At 42.6% G+C, this 19,745-nt stretch overlaps 1 protein-coding gene across 2 annotated transcripts in view; it reads left to right on the top strand.

Moving 5' to 3' along the window:
* Positions 1 to 19,745, top strand: part of LOC137374614 (collagen alpha-1(VIII) chain-like) — a 242,456-nt gene that overhangs the window by 33,159 nt on the left and 189,552 nt on the right. Inside the window, exon 1 of one of the 2 annotated variants that reach the window (XM_068040998.1) lies at positions 3,463 to 3,544. The exons of the other annotated variant lie outside the window; for it this stretch is intronic. The gene's annotated coding sequence lies outside the window, so the exon portion shown is untranslated. Of the gene's footprint in view, positions 1 to 3,462; positions 3,545 to 19,745 lie in introns of those variants that run through there. 2 annotated transcript variants of the gene reach the window in all.

The raw sequence follows: 19,745 nt of genomic DNA, 5'->3' as shown, positions 1-19,745 counted from the left end.
GGATCGGGCTGGGCCCTCCTGGCGTCGGCCTCCGTGGCGGGCATCTGCTGCAACCATCTTCCGGCCCCTCCACCGCCACAGCGCCCGACGTCGGGGGCTTAGTAAAATCCAGTCCTGTGTGCTTTTGTCTTCATTGAAGGATTGTATTTGTGACAGTCACTTCAAAGTAAATGAAATTTTCTTAGGGAGTGGGTGTAGATTTTATACTCATCAGGTTGAAGAATTTCAAGGTGGAGGAATGGAGCTCTTTAGATACGCAGGGCAAAATTTTTATTCCCATCGGAGGCAGGACCAGAGTGGGGGGTGACCCGAAAATTGGCACTGGAGTGCAGCGTGCTGGGTTGCTAGCATCTTCCTGCCTCCAGGCCATTTTCATTCCAGGAATAGGGGAGGTGGGGTGACAGCACGGTAAGAGGCAATTAGACTAGTAGACCCATTAAATGGCCTATTAAGGCCACTCAGCAGAATCTGACTGGAATTTTCCAGTCGGCTTGCGGGACCCTCTCTGAGGCTGAAAGACAGCCAGAGGACGGATCGGTGGGAGGTTGAGGACCAGCACTCCATCCTGCTAGGGACCCCCCCATGCCTGCCACAGCTGTCAGACAACAGCTGCAGTCGCTGGCTATCCAGTGGAGGGGTGGCCCCTCCACAATGATGGCCTAGCAACCTTGGCCTTTTTAAATTGAATTTTTTTTTACCTTCTCTTCAGAGGGTGCCTCCATCATAAGGCGACCTTTCTCTCCCTTATATACCTTGGCAGCTTCCACCTCGGATGGTGGGGTTGCCAATGTGTCATTGCTGGATGGCCTCCTTTTGGCCCAAAAATCTCTGAAGCCTGCCTGCTGTCCTTAATTGGATGTTGAGTGGACAACCTTGCCACTAATTAGTTATCCTTACAAAAATTGCATTGGGCTTCTGACGCCAATGCAACATGACGTTGAGACCCGGAAAATCACCGGACGTTGGGGTCCTGACCCCAAAACAAAAATCCAGCTCCCAGAGTCAGTACAGTCTACATGTCCTAAATCGAGGTTATTTAATTCAACTTGTTTGTTATTTCTAAACAAATTCAAGCACAAAATGCTTCCAGTGCTGTTTTATTTATATTGCTTAATTTAAATTACTGGATAATTTGATTTTATTTCAAGCTAAGCCCTATACCAGCATTTCCAAGTCCGATAGAGCAAAACCAGATACAGAGTAAGGTTTTGTATGCTCTGCCCCAAATGGGCATCTTAAAACTCCAATCCCAATTGTCATGCAGGCCCCCAGCTGCCGAGAATGAGGCACACATTATTTTGCCACATGAACATTAAAACTTAAAATTGTTGCTGGGAAGAAAAGAGGGCCTATCACAAGGAATTGCCAGGCCCCTCTCCGGAAAGACCTTTTTTGCAAACTAGCAGAAAGGGTTGGAGCAAAGGAACCAGTCCCTGCTTCCCCAATACACAAAAGATGTGAATGTCAGTGATCACCCGATGTTCAATTCTGAGCCTCCTGAGGCACTGCTGTTTGGTCATGTTCAGGAAGCTTATTTTCTTCCTGTAAACCCTGTGTTTGGGGATATCGCCTCCTGTGAGCTGGAGCTCTGTGCTTATCCCCTCTCTCTGAGGAGCAGCAGGTGGTTGAAGAGAAGACAGCTGCTGGTGTTCCTGCTGGTGGTGCTGCTGTTACTGCTGCTCATCTTGTTCCTCATCTGAGGTCCAAGGTGTTCTATTCCAGAAAACCAGTTGGTGAAGGATAGAACAGGAGACAATCTTTACACAGCTTTTATAATTATTTCCCGAGTTACAGATTACAAATATACACCTCCTAACCCATAGTTTTAGTCTGTGTCTATATATAGGGGCTCAAGTGAATGCCCAGTTAATGCCCACCACCTGCAGACAATTGAATATAACTAATATACAATTAACACGAGGTAAAGCTGAATAAACAGCCCCCATGCTGAACTGAAGGTTGACAGCTGGGAAGAGTTGATCAAACACATTACCACAAAGTGGTAGAAATAACCTCCAAAGTAGTGGAAATCATCTCCAAAGCAGTGAAATCACACTCTCAGAACAAGTCCTGTGAGCAAAAGCTTTTCACCTAGGCAACGAAGCAGATGTGAAGTCCCAGTATTTGAAGCATTTCTTGCTTGTCTCTTGTTCCGCTCTCTCATATCCCGCTGCCTTCTCACCTTGATTTCCCTCTGTGTTCCACAAAGCTCAAGAAACCCGTGCACACGCCATTAAAGTATGAAATCAGGCTTAAAGAAACGGATAATGTGCACTCATCATATTTAAATTACCAATTGATCTGTCCCACGGGTGTTTCCCGCAGGCTGCAGATTGCGCTGAGGTTAACAGCAGAAGTTGGTGGGTTGTTGCTGGCTTCCCAATGTGCTGGCAATTTCAGCCCTTTTAACCGGCAACACGCTCATAAACCCATTCACTTCTTCCAGCTAAAATGCCCACCGGTGTCTCTCTCGTAAAGACACTCATACTGAGAGGTCATTTCTTATGTTTTGTAAATAAGACTGTATTGTAAATAAAGCCTTGTGTTCTACATGAGTGTCTTCTATTGCTTTACAATAGTCAGTGAGTAAAGAAACATTCAAGAGGTCATTTCTGCAGGTGTTAAATGATGAAACAAACTGTATTTTTAAAAAATTATGTAAGAAATTAAATACCCTAAACTTGATTTTTAAGCTGTTACATGATATTTTTCCATGTGATGAATTTCATTAATTTTACAAATATTTAAATTTTGTAATTTGCGGAAAAATGACACTATTTCCATACTGTAAGTACATTTAAAAAAAATTATTTGCATCCATTGCAACACTGTGCTTTATCCGTTTCATGTGTTATATACAGTTAACTTGACTCATTGGTTTAGTCAGAGATTATTACACATCTGGATGAAGTGCTATTGCTAATGTAGTTTTGATTCCATGAGTCTGAGGTAGCCTTTTTGTTTTTATTTTTTGCATTACAATATTTCAATTGCATTTTATTTCCATTAAGATCTTTTTCAATAGAATGTGCTTTTCTTTCCAACCAGCTACTTATGCAAACAGATGAAAGCAAGCAAAAGTTGCAGCTGCTCCCTGAACTGAGAGTTGTCAGGAAAAAATACCGGGGCTGCTTTGAATTGGTTGTGGCAATGGGTGGGAGGGAGAGAAGGAGGGAGCAAAGGAAAGCAGTCCGACAGAATAACAATGAAGTGCTTCTAAATCAAGCACCAACTTGAATATATGTATTTTAATCTGGTGGCTTTAAAAAGAAATATTCCCTTTCTTCTTTTACCACTTTCTTAGCTGCTCTGTACCTTTGATTTAGCTCTTTTCTCTCTCCAAAAAGGAGAGGTCCTGTTTCCACTGTGCCTGTCCAACTACTTGTCTGCCTTCTCGACTGCCCACCTCCTGTTGGTGAACAGCTCCTCCCATTTGTACATATAAGCCAAGTAAGTTGCTGGCAGGGGCCGAGCAGAGCATTTTCCCAGTCCGCTGCTGTAGTGAGCCAGTGAACATCTTTCCTCGCATCACGCACAGCCCAAGGTAAGAGTTCCGCTGCCACCAAGCACTGCTGTTTTAACTTTTTAAGATGTAGTCGCCAGCTGTTAAAACCAGACCTGCCAGGGGTTTTGTTAGAAGTAATTGTTTTGGTGGTTCTGATTTTGCTTTTTATTGGTGAAGCTAACTGATTTTAAAAAGTGGGTGACCTGAGGATGGCAGGTAATTTACTTACAGTTGCGCCTTTTGCCTGCCCTGTAAGGCTTCACACCCAAGAAAGCAGGGGAAGCGAGGAACTATAAGTAGCACACTTTAGTTGAACAATTAAAGAATTAAAAGACATACTTTTTTATAACAATTACGCTTTTTTCTTAATACAATCGGTTCACCTAAGGTTCATATATGTTAGAATATCACAAAATCATTAGAGACACCGATGTAAGAATATGTTGACTGACTATGGTGAGAACTGCAGTTAAGAAGCTGGAGAATTTTTGACAGAAAGTATTTGTACTAAAGACAAAAAATGAAGAAGAAAACTGAAACTTGCTTTCCTTTAGCTGAAGCAGATTACAATTCAGTGCAGCAACTAACACTGGATGAAAGGCGACTATTAACAACATTGCAACTGGAGACTTCAAAAAATTGTATTTTGAGGTAGAGTTCTGCTATAATCTGTGAATTCCCTGCTGTGTAACAGTATTTTTCAGTCAGATTTCTATACATAGATCCAGATGTTTGAGTGTCTTCTTACCGTCTGCTGTGCTGTATATTTGGACTGGAGTGAAAGAAGGTTTGGCTTTATTTAATTGTCTCACTTACCTGGCACAGGCTGTAGCCCAGAGAGATGCAACCACTGCCACTGGGCAGTCAGTACTTAACTTAGAGACTAATGAGTCCAGGCAGTGTGGTACCCTGCACCTTTCAATTAACCTCGTGAACCTCTTCCAACCTCCCTCCCCCATTCCTTTCTTCATAAGTGTTTCAACAAAGGGCCTTTATGAAGGTGCAGAATTTGAAACTTCAGTGTGGTCTTCCCTCAGCTGCACTTCTTTGGGGAAAAGTCAATTTCCTCAGGAATTTTGCGGCTAAGCCATAACATCTGCAGTGCGTGAACTCAAACTTTCACCAAATCACAGATCACAAGAACAAGGTGAAAGATTGAAATGTTGATTGAGTTTAAAGACTGTCCTCGGATTGTCAACCCTCCAGGATTGTTTGGAGTCTCTAAGAATGAAAGAATAATCGACAACAACCCTGAAGAAAAATTTTGGGGGCCTTAAAATGGTTTTTTTCACTCACTTTGAACACCTTCATTTATTAGTTATAAAAGTATTGGACACAGGAAAAAGGCTGTTTGACTGACAGTCAAGGACCATCTTTCCATTTGGCGTGAGAAAGTGATGTGCTGTGGGGATGGTTTCGTTGGGTGATCTGAGGCGGGAGCGTGGGGCGGGATGGTTTGAGGCAGGAGGGCCATGTCACAACACCTCCAGGAATTCATCTCCTCAAAGTTGGTGACCCTAGGTTTTACAAAGGTTTTCACAAACTATTCCACTCTGTCGAAAACAAAATATCAATTCGAAGGCTTTATGCTTCTCATCATTGCTCCGAAGTCATTTATCTGATGATTTTCTAATTTCTTAAAGAACTTACAGAATGTATTTTGTAATGTGTTTCTTACTAGCTTCAACACTCTTTCGCTAAGTTTTGTCCTCATACTTCTGGCACACTCTCTGCTTCACCTACATCTGGGGGAGCAGTCTGATCTGTTGTTTTCATTGTAGTCACTGTTAGTGCCATTCCATGACATGCACTACACTTCAGCGAGGCAGCAGCGGTCCCAATAACATTTCCATCCCTTGGTTAGAGCATTGTGTTACTGTGAAATACTCCCTCTGGTGATCTGAATGAGAATTGAGGAAATTTGTGCAGTGCATCTTTCGTGAGCTTTCCTGATTGGGAAGGTGAAATCAGAGGCTTGATTCTGAAGAAAATATGTAATCATTTTTCTGTTATAATTAATTTACATTGTTAAAAATGATTGTTTTACTGCAATCTTAACAGTTCTTTAACATGAAAATCATAATGCAATCATATAAATTGAACAGAATAACATTTTGGTTTAAAACGCAGCGTGTGACCTTTCAGTCCATCGATAGCACTGACAAAGTGACAACAAAATGGCTTGTTCTTAAACTGATGATACAAAGTGATTGGTGACGTTAAGTGATTTTGTCAGGTTTTCACTTCATGATAATTTTCTTCTTACAGTGAAAGTGATACAATCACAGATAACATGTACAAATCCATCTACTGTGTACCCTCTAATAATGCCTAAAAATCATCTAGGTGCAGTCTCTTATGAAAGTATCATGCAGTCACTACAGAACTTGGTGTTAGTAAACCACTGAGACATTTTTTTTTCTCGAATTTCACATTCAAACACAGAGGTAGATTTTGACTTTTGGCCATCTGGTGGCAAAGTGTCCCAGTGCTTTTGAGGCTGCAGCTTTATTAAAAATCAGCAGGCGAGCTGTAGCGCGCCAAACAGGTGTCCTGATACAGCTCGCCAGATTAAGCACTGAAAATCAGACTGGAAAAACTACCAGCGAGGATGTGGGGATAGTTGTGATCATGACATCTGCTCCTTTGGGGCCCAGATGAACACTTACCTTTGGAGGTTCTCTTCTCTTTTCCTGCACTGCATATGCTCCAAGGAGTGCCTACTTAAAATGGCAATCGGGGTCCGTTGATACAAATAGGACCCTGATTTCTGTCTTAAAAGGGGCCTAGCACCTGAAATAGCTGGGCACTTTGCACTCCCAGCGATAGGCCTTCCTTAAAATGGTGCCATTTGTATCGCCGGTGTTAATGGGGCAGTAAGGCCACCGATCCTATTTTGAGGCTGTTACCGCCTCGGTAACAGCAGGTGACCGCTCAAACTGAACCCTACAATGTGGTAAGCAGTTCAGAGACAACATACATGGATTTAATTGTCAGCCAAATACAAGAATATTCAGAAATATATAAGAAAGAGCCCATCATGATCAAATGATCCAAGAAACAATTATAGATTTAATAAATTACAAAATTTAAGATATTCTGACTACCTCACTCTGACTTTGTGTTATAGTTTTCTTATTTAGGGGACTGGTTTATAAAATAGTGTGAAAAGAGTGCACAACTTGTTATAATGTCTGGAAATGGTTATGAGGATGAGGTGTGAGCAAGGTAAAAGGTTGCTGAAATGTCATCGGCCTGAAATGTTAACTCTGTCTCTCTCTCCACAGATGCTGCCTGAACTGCTGAGTATTTACGGCATTGTCTGTTTTTAATCATGAGAATGAGTTGGCTGTGTCAGGAATGGAAACATTTCAAAATGCTAAGCCAAACAGGTCTGAACTGGGCTAAATTGGATTATTACTTTGGAACTATCCAAGTTTTGCCTGATTCAGTATCAGTTGTACTCGATTTTGTTGATGCCCTAGCTTTAAAAAAAAAATGTCTGGACTGGGGGACAATATTTCACCAGAATCCTCGTGAGATACCATTTTCTATAGCAGCAAAAGTTTTCATACTTCTAAAAACGGCACCTGCTTCTATCTGGGAGGCCCTGTTGCTGCACAGATGTGTTCTTAACCATTATTTGTTTGGTGCAAATGGATCTTGTAACTTCTTTTCATGGTGATTTCTGACTTTCAGCCATTTTAGAGGAAGCCTTGTCACCGTTGTCCTCGATGACTCAATGTAGGAACAGAATGTATTAGTATTAGTGTATGTTTTGGTTAGGAAAGGATATGTGTATGCAGTCAGGGGTGGTCTGGTGGAGAAGATGTGTACCTGATCCCTAGTGGCGCAGTGAAAACAGTGCTGTATACATCTGAATTCCTGGTGGTCCAGAGAAGGTTGTCCACCAATCACACATTGGCCTCATTATTTATATGTTTCATTCAGGCAATTCAAATATTTGGACTTTTGATTTATTCAGACAGATATGTTCAAATTCTCATCCCAAGGCTCTGTATACACTGATCACTGTTTCTCCTTTCTGTAGTCCCATCTTGTTTCAGTATGTTTCCTGCTCTCACTATTCTTTTGGCTTCTGTAATTGGCATGATTCAGATTTTCCTACTGAGACAGTTGCAAAGGAATGCTACGGTTCTTATTTTCTACATTTAACACCACTTGGCAGAATGGAGAGTTTTTATTTGTATTTACTAGTTAGCCATTGGATTAGTATTGAGTTAACGCTTCAACTCCTGTGTTCAGACTGAATAACAAATTGCCTGGTTCTAAGGCACAAGTTGTATCCAAAATCATTCCCTTATATCCTGGCAAATCAGGCGAGACCTCCAGATGCATGAGTAGCTCTTGATAGTTGCTAATAGCTGTCTCCTTCTTATGATTTATGACAAGTACTAACATTCCTGGGCCATTCTTTTCTCTATTATGAGAGGATATTCCCTCACCTCTCACTCAAGCTGTAGAATTGCTGGAGGCTAACACCTCACAATTGTCAGAGTCTCACAAGTTCTGGGCATTGAAATGCACAAGGCTTGAATTTAGCCCATCTGTGTGAATGAAGTATGCTGTGCAGAAATGCCCAAGGCTATCTCATGCATCAAGAATACACTCTCAAAATTAAAATAACTACCTCCCAGGGCTGTAAGAGACTTTATGAATTCTTTTATGACGGAGTTAGAACATTACAAAGAAGGATTTTGGCAAGTGGAGTCTCTGTGGAGTGAGACATTTGAAAGGATTCTTTTTAGGGCAGAAATAAACTATTTGTTTAGCAGGAAGTACTCACCATGGAAAGTGAAGAAGGGAGGTTTTAAAGAAAAACACATAGCAATGTTCAGTAAAATCTTATTGTCTGTCAATGTTTTATTGTCGCTGTTGGTGTAGTTTGCTAAATCAGCATTTTTTTAATGGCAGTGGCAGGTGAATTATATACTAAAACCAGAGCAAATATTGCAACAAAAACCTATGCGGACAGGAAGTGACATATTATCATCATTGACATTTGTTTTAAAACATTTGTTTTAGGTGGTGTGGGGAGTTATCTTACACATGTCAAACACCTACAGCCTTCAAAAAAATCTGAATGCAGATTTCATCCAAATTTGACTTGCACGCTGAAATCTCTTAGGAACATTGGATAGTATAAATACCCAATTTTTTAAATCATGTTAGGTTTATGTTGTATTTAATGGAGCAGTGCTTCCAGGGGCCTCTGGATTCAAATCTTTTTTGACATATAGAAATGACCTTCTCAGGAATATGCAGCATTGTGTCCCATTACAAGCTCACTGCTACATTTTTAATAATGCTGGTTTGTCAATTGTTTAAACTGGCATTTCCATACATAGGCCAAACTGATTAAATTCTTCCAAAAACACAGCATTAAATGATTACAGTGGACTGGACATTGGTGTTGGAGTAGATACTTCAGTTAATGTTGATAGTTTAATGTTACTCTAGGGATTACCATTAATCAAATCCCAAACATGAACTGGATATGGCCATTTAAGATTTATTCTTTGATTCCCTGATTCATCTCAAATTGGATCATTTTGCGATGGTGTTAACCTGCTCTTTTAAAGAAAATAATGTTGTATGTGTGTGTGTTTGGCAGAGCTTTATAAAGAACCTAAATGCTGGACAGAAAATGAAAATAAATGAAGGGTTGAAGAGGGCTCTTTAACACTCAAGCATGCAAATCTCCAGACTATAAACACAGAGCTGCCGTTTTTCAATTCCAATAATCACACAACTGAATTGTTGCCAGTTTTGCTAAGTATAGATTGATACTCCATCTCATTTATAAAATTTACAACTTTACAACTGCCAATAGCAGCATCTCTAAGTTATTATGGGTACAGTTATACCACGGATCAGTTTTATTGCTACTGCCTAATAATTTTACTACTAATGCAGAGAAGTGTGAGGTGCTTCATTTTGGTAGGAAGAACGAGGAGATACAATATAAAATAAAGGGTACAATTCTAAAGGGGGTGCAGGAGCAGAGGAACCTGGGGTTATATGTGCACAAATTATTGAAGGTGGTTGGGCAGGTTGAGAAAGCAGTTAATAAAGATTTACTCCAGTGAGAGAAAGATTCTTTGAGAAGGATGTATCATCTGTGGCTAAATAAGGAAGTAAAGGATAGTACCAAATTAAAAGAAACAAGATCAGGGGGCAGGTTGTTCAACCTTGCCCGTCTAAGAGCGAAGTCCAAAGTACGGAAAGTCCTCATCAGAGAACTCCTCTTTGCTGACGATGCTGCTTTAACATCTCACACTGAAGAATGCCTGCAGAGTCTCATCGACAGGTTTGCGTCTGCCTGCAATGAATTTGGCCTAACCATCAGCCTCAAGAAAACGAACATCATGGGGCAGGATGTCAGAAATGCTCCATCCATCAATATTGGCGACCACGCTCTGGAAGTGGTTCAAGAGTTCACCTACCTAGGCTCAACTATCACCAGTAACCTGTCTCTAGATGCAGAAATCAACAAGCGCATGGGTAAGGCTTCCACTGCTATGTTCAGACTGGCCAAGAGAGTGTGGGAAAATGGCGCACTGACACGGAACACAAAAGTCCGAGTGTATCAGGCCTGTGTCCTCAGTACCTTGCTCTACGGCAGCGAGGCCTGGACAACGTATGCCAGCCAAGAGCGACGTCTCAATTCATTCCATCTTCGCTGCCTTCGGAGAATACTTGGCATCAGGTGGCAGGACTATATCTCCAACACAGAAGTCCTTGAAGCGGCCAACATCCCCAGCTTATACACACTACTGAGTCAGCGGCGCTTGAGATGGCTTGGCCATGTGAGCCGCATGGAAGATGGCAGGATCCCCAAAGACACATTGTACAGCGAGCTCGCCACTGGTATCAGACCCACCGGCCGTCCATGTCTCCGTTATAAAGACGTCTGCAAACGCGACATGAAATCGTGTGACATTGATCACAAGTCGTGGGAGTCAGTTGCCAGCATTCGCCAGAGCTGGCGGGCAGCCATAAAGACAGGGCTAAATTGTGGCGAGTCGAAGAGACTTAGTAGTTGGCAGGAAAAACGACAGAGGCGCAAGGGGAGAGCCAACTGTGCAACAGCCCCAACAAACAAATTTCTCTGCAGCACCTGTGGAAGAGCCTGTCACTCCAGAATTGGCCTTTATAGCCACTCCAGGCGCTGCTTCACAAACCACTGACCACCTCCAGGCGCGTATCCATTGTCTCTCGAGATAAGGAGGCCCAAAAGAATGCAGAGAAGTGTGAGGTGCTTCATTTTGGTAGGAAGAACGAGGAGATACAATATAAAATAAAGGGTACAATTCTAAAGGGGGTGCAGGAGCAGAGGAACCTGGGGTTATATGTGCACAAATTATTGAAGGTGGTTGGGCAGATTGAGAAAGCAGTTAATAAAGATTTACTCCAGTGAGAGAAAGATTCTTTGAGAAGGATGTATCATCTGTGGCTAAATAAGGAAGTAAAGGATAGTACCAAATTAAAAGAAACACTATACAAATCTGCAATGCTTAGTGGTAGGTCAGAAGATTGGACAGAATTTAAGAACCAGCAAAGAATGATGGAAAAAAAATTAAGAGGGAGAAAGTAGAGTATGAGAGAAAACTAGCTTGTAATATAAAAACAGATAGTAAGAGTTTCTACAAGTATTTAACTAGGAAAAGAGTAACTAAAGTTAGAGTTGGTCCTCTAGAGGGTGAGTCTGGGAAATTGATAATGTAAAACAAAACAAAGAAATGGCAGAGGCATTGAACAGGTATTTTGTGTCTGTTTTCACTGTAAAAGACTTAGAAAACCTGCCAAAGATACGTAAAAATCAAGAGGTGAAAGGGAGAGAGGAACTTAAAACAATCACCATCACCAGGGCAAAGGTGCTGGGAAAACTATTAGATCTAAAGGCTGACAAGTCCCCAGGACCAGGTGGCCTGCATCCTATGGTCTTAAAAGAAGTGGCCGGGAGGGCCAGGCCTGATCTTTCTGGCGGTGGTGAGGCTCCATGGCAGCATCCGCACAGCTTGGCAACGGGACCTAGATTAACATATGGTAATTAATTAAATGCATACTTTTAAATACATTTAGCTGTGATCTAATAGTCGGGCCGCGATCTTCAGAGCCTTCACCTTCCAGTGGCGAGGGTCTAAAATCCAGCCCATCGGAACCCAATTGCCATAAGATCCTGAAGGGACTTGATAAAATCATAGAAAGTTTAAGGCACAGAAAGAGGCCACTTGGCCCATCGTATCTATGCCAGCTGAAAAACAATCCACCCATCCAATCCCACCTTCCAGCATTTAGTCCGTAGCCCTACGGATTACGGCACTTAAGGTGCATATCCAGACTCTGTTTGAATGAGTTGACGGTGTCTGCCTCAACGATCTTTTCAGGCAGTGAGTTCCAGACCCTCACCACCATCTGGGTGAAAAAATCGTTCCTCATCACCCCTCTAATTTTTCTACCAATCACTTTAAATCTATGCCCCCTCGTCACTGACCTCTCTGCTAAGGTGAATAGACCCATCACCTCCACTCTGTCCAGGCCCCCCAAAATTTTGTACATTTCAATCAGATCTCCCCTCAGCCTTCTCTGTTCTGAGGAGAACAACCTCAGCCTGTCCAATCTTTCGTCATAGCTGCATTTTTCCAGTCCTGGCAACATCCTCGTAAATCCCCTCTGTACCCTCTCTAGTGCAATTACATCCTTTCTGTAATGATGTGACCAGAACTGCGAGTAGTACTCAAGTTGTGCCCTAACTAATGAGTTATACAGTTCCAGCATACCCTCCATGCTTTTATATTCTATACCTCAGTTAATAAAGGAAAGGATTCCATATGGTTTCTTAGCCATCTTATCGACTTGTCCTGCTACCTTCAGGGATCTGTGGAAATATGCTCCAAGGTCCCTCACTTCCTCTACACTTCTCAGTATTTTCCCATTAATCATGTATTCCTTTGTCTTGTTTGATCTCCCCAAATGCATCACCTCACACTTCTCTGGGTTAAATCCCATTTGCCACTTTTCTGTCCATCTGACCAGACCATCACTATCTTCCTGCAGCCTACAGCTATCCTCCTCACTTTCTACCACATGGCCAATCTTTGTGTTATCTACAAATTTCTTGATCATGCCCCTACGTTACGTCCAAATCATTAATATATACCACAAAAAGCAGGATAGAGTGGATACCGGGAAAATGTTTCCTCTTGTGGGGCAGACTAGAACTAAGGGACACAGTTTAAGAATAAGAGGTCTCCCTTTTAAGAATTTTTTTTTTGTCTGTGGAATTCTCTTCCCCAGAAAGCAGTGGAGGCTGAGTTAGATAGATTTTTGATAGACAAGGGAGTCATGTGTTTTGAGAGTGGCGCAGTGGTTAGCACTGCACCCTCACAGCTCCAGTGACCTGGGTTCAGTTCTGGGTACTGCCTGTGCAGAGTTTGTAAGTTCTCCCTGTGACCGTGTGGGTTTCTGTCGGGTGCTGTGGTTTCCTCCCACAGCCAAAGACTTGCAGGTTGATAGGTAAATTGGCCATTGTAAATTGCCCCTCGTGTAGGTAGGTGGTAGGAGAATGGTGGGGAAGTGGTAGGAATATGGGATTAATGTAGGATTAGTTTAAATGGGTGGTTGTTGTTTGGCACAGACTCGGTGGGCTGAAGGGCCTATTTCAGTGCTGTATCTCTAAATAAATTAAATAAATTAAATTATGGGGGGCAGACAGGAAAGTGGAGTTGAGACCACAACCAGATCAGCCATGATCTTATCGAATGCTGGAGCAGGCTCAAAGGGGCAAATGGCCTACTCCTGCTCCTAAGTCACAGAATCACATAATTTTTACAGCCCAGAAGGAGGCCATTTGACACATCGTGTCTGCACTGTCTCTCCGAGTGAGCAATTCACCTAGTGTCATTCCCCTGCCCTCTCCCCATAACCCTGTACATTCTTCCTTTTAACAATCTAATTCCTTTTTGAATGCCTCGATTAAACCTGCCTCCACTGTACTCTGGCAGTGAATTCCAGATCCTAATCGCTCGCTGCATGAAAACGTTTTTCCGCATGTCACCATTGCTTCTTTTACCAATTACCTTAAATCTGTGTCCTTTCGTTCTTGATCCTTTCATGAGTGGGAACTGTTTCTCCCTATCTACTCTGTCCAAACCCCTTTTGGTTTTGAACACTTCTATCAAATCTCCTCTCAGCCTTCTATTCTCCTAGGAAAACAGTCCCAACTTCTCCAATCTACCTTTGTAAATGTAGTTACTCATCCCTGGAACCATTCTAATGAAACTTTTCTGCACTCTCTCCAATGCCTTCACATCTTTCCTTATTTGTGGTGCCCAGAACTGGACATAATATTCCAACTGAAGCCAAACTAGTGACTTATACAAGTTCAACATAACCTCCTTGCTCTATGTTCCTATGGTTAAAGCAGGGTTATCCAGCATACGGCCCGTGGGCCAGGATCTAGCCCACCAATGTTTTCATCCGGCCTGTGGGTGTAAACCGTTCCCGGGGCCATTCCTCATCCTCGCCATGACTGGAGATGACATTTTTCTGACATTTTTTTTAAAAAGCTGACTGGAAATCCCCGAGACTGTTGGGAAACGGCTGTTCCCGATGTCAGCGGCTGTCAGATCTGAAATTGACAGTGACCTTTTTTCAAAGAAGTGACTTTTAAAAGAACTTTAAAAGAGCATTCCACTCTCTGTAACTGTGTGAGAGAGAGTGGGAGAGAGTGGGTGGAGGGGGTGGGGGAACAGAGAGAGAGAGAGAGAGAAGGGACAGAAGCGAGGGGACAAAGAGGTGGGGGGAGAGAGCGGGGGACAGAGAGAGAGAGGGGGGACAGAGAGTGAGAGGGAGAAGAGAAAAAGGTCAGAGAGAGGGAGAGAAAAGGGGAGAGAGGGAGAGATACGGGGGTGGGGTGGTGGGAACAGAGAGACGGCTGACAGAGAGACAGGGGGCACCAGGGAGCACTGAGTGGGGAGCGGGGAGCACTGGAGACACGGTGGGGGGAGAGAGAGGGGGGGAGAGATACAAAGGGGGGATGGAGAGGGACAGAGAGAGGGGGAAGAGGGAGACAGAGAGGGGGGAGAGGGAGACAGAGAGGGGGGAGAGGGAGACAGACAGACAGACAGAGATGGGGAGAGAGAGTCAAAGAGTCATTTACTTATGGCACAGAAGGAGGCCATTCTGTCCATCGAGCCCGCGCCGGCTCTCCATGGAGCTACGCAGCCAGTCCCACTCCCTGGTTCAATCCCTGTTGCCCTGCAAGTCTATTTCTCTCAAGTGACCATCCAACTTCCTCTTGAAGTTAGTGATTATCTCCTCTTCAACCGCCCTTGTGGGCAGCGAATTCCAGGTCATTACCACCCACTGTGTGAAAAAGTGCTTCCTCATATTCCCCCTGCATCTTTAGCACAAAACTTTCAATCTCTGTCCCCTAGTCCTAGAGGGGAGGGGGGATGGAAGAGAGAATGAGACACACACACACACAGAGCACAGGGAGAGGGGGAAGAGAGATCAAGGTCTCTCCTGAAAGGTGGACATCTATCCTGAATACTGTGCATTGCTACAACAAGTGTGCGGGCAGAGATTGACTACTTATTAAAGCAAAAACAATGCCAAGTATGTCACTAAATAAGTTTTCAATACAGTGACGAGAAAGTAAGTCAATAAATTAGTCTTCTTATTTAAAGCTTCTTCACAAAAATGCACATTTGTTGTTCTATTTATTGGTTAAATAGATTTTTAATGCCTTTATCTTTTGAAATTTGCTCATCAGCCCCCTGGACCGAGCAAAAATCACAGTGCGGCCCTCCGCCTGAAAAGGGTGGATAACCCTGGATTAAAGCATTTGGGATCCTGGGCTTTATCAATAGGGCCATAGAGTACAAAAGCAAAGAAGTTATGATAAACCTGTATAAAACACTGGCTCAGCCTTGACTGTGCCCAGTTTTGGGCACCACACTTTAGGAAGAATATGAATACGTTAGAGATGGTGCAGAAAAGATTCACGACAATGGTTCCAGGGATGAGGAAGTTCAGTTACGTGGATAAATTGGAGAAGCTGGGTCTGATCTCCTTGGAGAAGAGAAGATGAAGAGGAGATTTGTTAGAGGTGTTCAAAATCATGAGGGGCCTGGACAGAGTAGATAGGGAGAAACTGTTCCCTTTGGCAGAAGGATTAAGAACCAGAGGACACCTATTTGAGGCGAATGGCAAAAGAAACAATGGCACCATGAGGAAGAATTTATTTCACGCAGTGAGTGGTTAGGATCTGGAATGCAGTGCCTGAGAGTGTGCTGGAGGCAGAGTCAATCCTGGCTTTCAAAAGAGAATTGGACAATTATCTGAAGAGAAAACATTTGCAGGGCTAGAGGGAACAGGCAGGGGAGTGGGACTAGGTGAAATGCTCTTGCAGAAAGCCGGCATGGACATAATGGGCCAAATGGCCTCCTTCTGCACTGTGACCATTGTATGATACTAAGGGATCCACGTGTAATTCTGAATCATGTTGCTGTATGTTACTATGACTGGCTAAGCTCTCAGTGTTATACTGTCCAATATCCCCCCAGAAGATACACTGCTATAATTTTCCTTATCAAATTGCCTCTCCATAATACCTTAGTTCCTGGACTCAACGAGCACCCTAGTGCTACAGATGGTAAATAGTATTGATTTCCACCACTCCCCAGTGATGTGATGAGTGGCCCTTATTAATGCAATGCTATGTTAATTTTCAGCAGAAAATAATGCAAATCAAATTTATCCCACCACCATCCCACCATTCCCATATCAGTTTATCCTCCTTTCCTTGATCCACCTATCCCACCTAATTTTGACTTTTGACCTGGGTTCTGACACAACTACTAATGCTCAAAGTGAATTCCACAGGCTCACAACTCTCCTCCCTTTTTCACACCATGAGGTTCTAATTCCTGTTGCCACCTACTATAGTAACAGCCACCAACAGCACCGTCAAGTTCCAGGATTTCAGGCCATGGCTGAAGTTTAATATGAATTACTTCTGTTGAAATAAATGTAGCTTTCTAGGGTCTGACAGAAAACAATGAAAGATAATTTGACATCTCCATGATCTAGTGCCAACATTGTCTTTGAATTTGGGTAAATTTTGATAGTACTATTGAGGCCAACTATCTGAGTCTTGCTGGTTAAATTGCTTGCTGCCAGCTTCCAGCTCTTGGTCTCTCTCATTTCCAACCTCTCATCACACATGACTCAACCTTTCTGTATCCAACGTTCTGACTGCAGTATATGGCAGGTCTTGACCTTCCTGTGTGCTACTCTGAGCTTGTCTCCTGGTGTCAAACACTGATTCTCCTGATTTTAATCCAGCGCGTTCATGTCTGAATATTTTCAGCAAGTTTCATTTCTTCAGAGCCACAATATAAGTGCTAAGGCAAGTCTTTAACCTACTGGTATCCTGACTTTTCCTCCTGAGTTCTATCTATGCCAACGCTGCATTGTGTGTGAGCTGACATTGCTCTCAGTGCTTGTTCATTCTGCATACCATTGAACCTTGTCATATGGGTTAAATGCAGAGTTAGGCCCAACAGTGGCAGCAGCTCTGTAATATGAACAATACAGCACTCACACCTTTCACCATACAGAGGCCCACCACAGGAGTGACTCTTTCCCTGTGTAACTGAAATCGCAGTCTGCCAAGAGTAGCAATCTCCAAGGTGTGAACTATTTCTGGCTAACAGACTTCCTGGCCGTGAGGGAGCTGAGAGAAATAAACGTGTGTCTAAATTGCATTACTATAGTGTGCTACATTATATTTATATTACAGTGACCATCTTTGACAACAGGGTGGGAATATACAAGGGATGCAATGCTATTGAAGAGCCATATCAGTTTTTTGATTGCAATCAGGCAGAGCTCTCAGACTTGCAGCACAAAGAAATATTGCATGGTTCAATTGTAACTCCTGGGTAGGAATGTGGCAAAGCGAATGGGATGCCCATCTGGGTTGTGGTGGCAGGCTCAACCGATTTTAAAGACCGGGCCTCATTAATATGCCACTTGTCGACTTCCTGGCCATTTTGGTGGGTAACGGCTGATCAACTGTTAAAATTTCAAGGAGGGAAATCCCAGTCGGGGGAGTGAGGAGGTAGCCTGGGGCAGGGGAGGCCCAAAGCTTCCTTGTGGGGCCTGGAGAAGTACTCCTGTTCCTCTTGGCTTACAAAGAAACTAATAAAAATCTAAAAAAAAAAGCTTACCTTACTGGGCCTCTTCTGGCTCTGGATCTTGTTCCCATCAGGTTTGGCCTGGGAGGGAAGCCACCACTTCTTTCTCGCTCAGGCCTCAAATTAAAACGGCTGATCAGACCTTGATGATATCATCAGAGCTTGATCCGCATAAAGAGGAGCTCGCTGGCTTGTGGCAGGTGTCCTTACTGACTTCATGTTAAAATTGTCATAAATCTAACCCACAGTCTTTGTATTGCTGGGCTGTATGACATTTCCAGTTACACTGGGGTAAGTACAGAGGTAGAAAATAAAAGTCATATAAATGGGAGAAATTTGGAGCACTGGAGGGGGGCAGGGGTAAAATGTGAAAGCAGTTCCACAATAGAAATGTGCCAATCAAATTGTTATCCCAAATGTTATGCACGTTTTCACATACCCTATTAGAAAATAATTTTCCATTAAGTAACTGATTAACCTCTTATGAATTTACATTACTATAAAATGGTGGGCCCAAATATTATCCAGCAGCAGCTGCAGCAGGGAAGAGGTAATAAAGAAGACTTTGCAAAACATTTTAAATTAGAACAAACATTAGGTTATGGAATATATTGCCTACAGAATATGATATATATACATATAGTTTCCTATATGTAGTCTTAAAACAACATTCTAACTGTTTATCAAACGTGATTTTGCAAATCAGTATTAAAGCGACATTCTATGATGATATAAATTTCAAAATCACTGTGTAATTGTAACATCTTGAAGATAAAAAGGATGTGAAGACTCAAAGTCCCGTTTCAAACATTTTCAGACATTCGATAAGGCCATTGATTGCTGTGTGAGTGGGGAAAAAAAATCATCTTTTCGAGTGTCCCTGTCAGGTCTCCATTATTATAGTGCAGTTGAAGGATCATTTTATATGATTTTGTCGTTTAAACATTGGCACAGATTTGAATGTAAAACTAATGGTGACACTATCATTAAGATTAAGGAGTAAATTAGTTATAAAGTGTTTCGTAAATACTAGTTATTAAGGGGTAAAATGGATAGCGACATCCAGTGACTGCACAGGCACAGGTAAATATGGAAATTTGCAAGAGGATTTGAGTAAAGTAGTAAAGAAGTCTTGCTGCAATTGCATAGAGCCTTGGTGAGGCCACACCTGGAGTATTGTGTAAGTTTTGGTCTCCTTACCTAAGGAAGGATATCATTGAATCATAGAAAGTTTATGGCATAGTGTCTGTGCTGGTCGATAAACGAGCCACCCAGATATACTTGCCATTGAGAGAGTGCAATGAAGGTTCACCAGGCTAATCCCTGGGATGGCGGGATTGTCCCATGAGGAGAGATTGAGGAGACTGGGCCTAGTTTTTCTAGTTTAGAAGAATGAGAGGTGATCTCATTGAAGCATACAAAATTCTTACAAGGCTTGACAGGGTTAATGCAGGAAGGATGTTTCTCCTGGCTGGGAGGTCTAGAGCCAGGGGACACAGTCTCAGAAAAAGAGGTAGGCCATGTAGGACTGAGATGAGGAGGAGTTTCTTCGCTAAGAGGCTGGTGAACCTTTGGAATTCTCTACCCCATAAGACTGTGGAGGTTCAGCCATTGAGTATATTAAAGACAGATTGATAAATTTCTAGATATTAAAGATATCAAGGAATATGGGGATAATGTGGGAAAATGGCATTGAGGTAGAAGATCAGCCATGATCTAATTGAATGGCAGAGCAGGCTCAAGGGGCCAAATGGCCTACTCCTGCTCCTATTTCCTATGTTCCTAAATCAGGAGGGAGTTGCCCTGCTCCTCCAGAAGCTTTGCTATAACAGTATCGCGCTGAGTGAATCAGTATTAAAATACATGGAGGGGCATGAAATTGCTATACATAACTGATAGATACCAACTAAGCATGCCAGAAAATGTTAGGCCTTGTCTATTCAAAGATAAGTGATTTTTTTTTAGTCACATGATAAGTCTTAATTACTGCCAAACAAACTCTCTTGCCCTGA

Source organism: Heterodontus francisci, chromosome 10 (assembly GCF_036365525.1).
Source record: "Heterodontus francisci isolate sHetFra1 chromosome 10, sHetFra1.hap1, whole genome shotgun sequence".
Classification (NCBI taxonomy): domain Eukaryota; kingdom Metazoa; phylum Chordata; class Chondrichthyes; order Heterodontiformes; family Heterodontidae; genus Heterodontus; species Heterodontus francisci.
The sequence above is the reverse complement of the archived record's forward strand: the minus strand, read 5'-3'. Positions and strand labels throughout refer to the sequence as shown.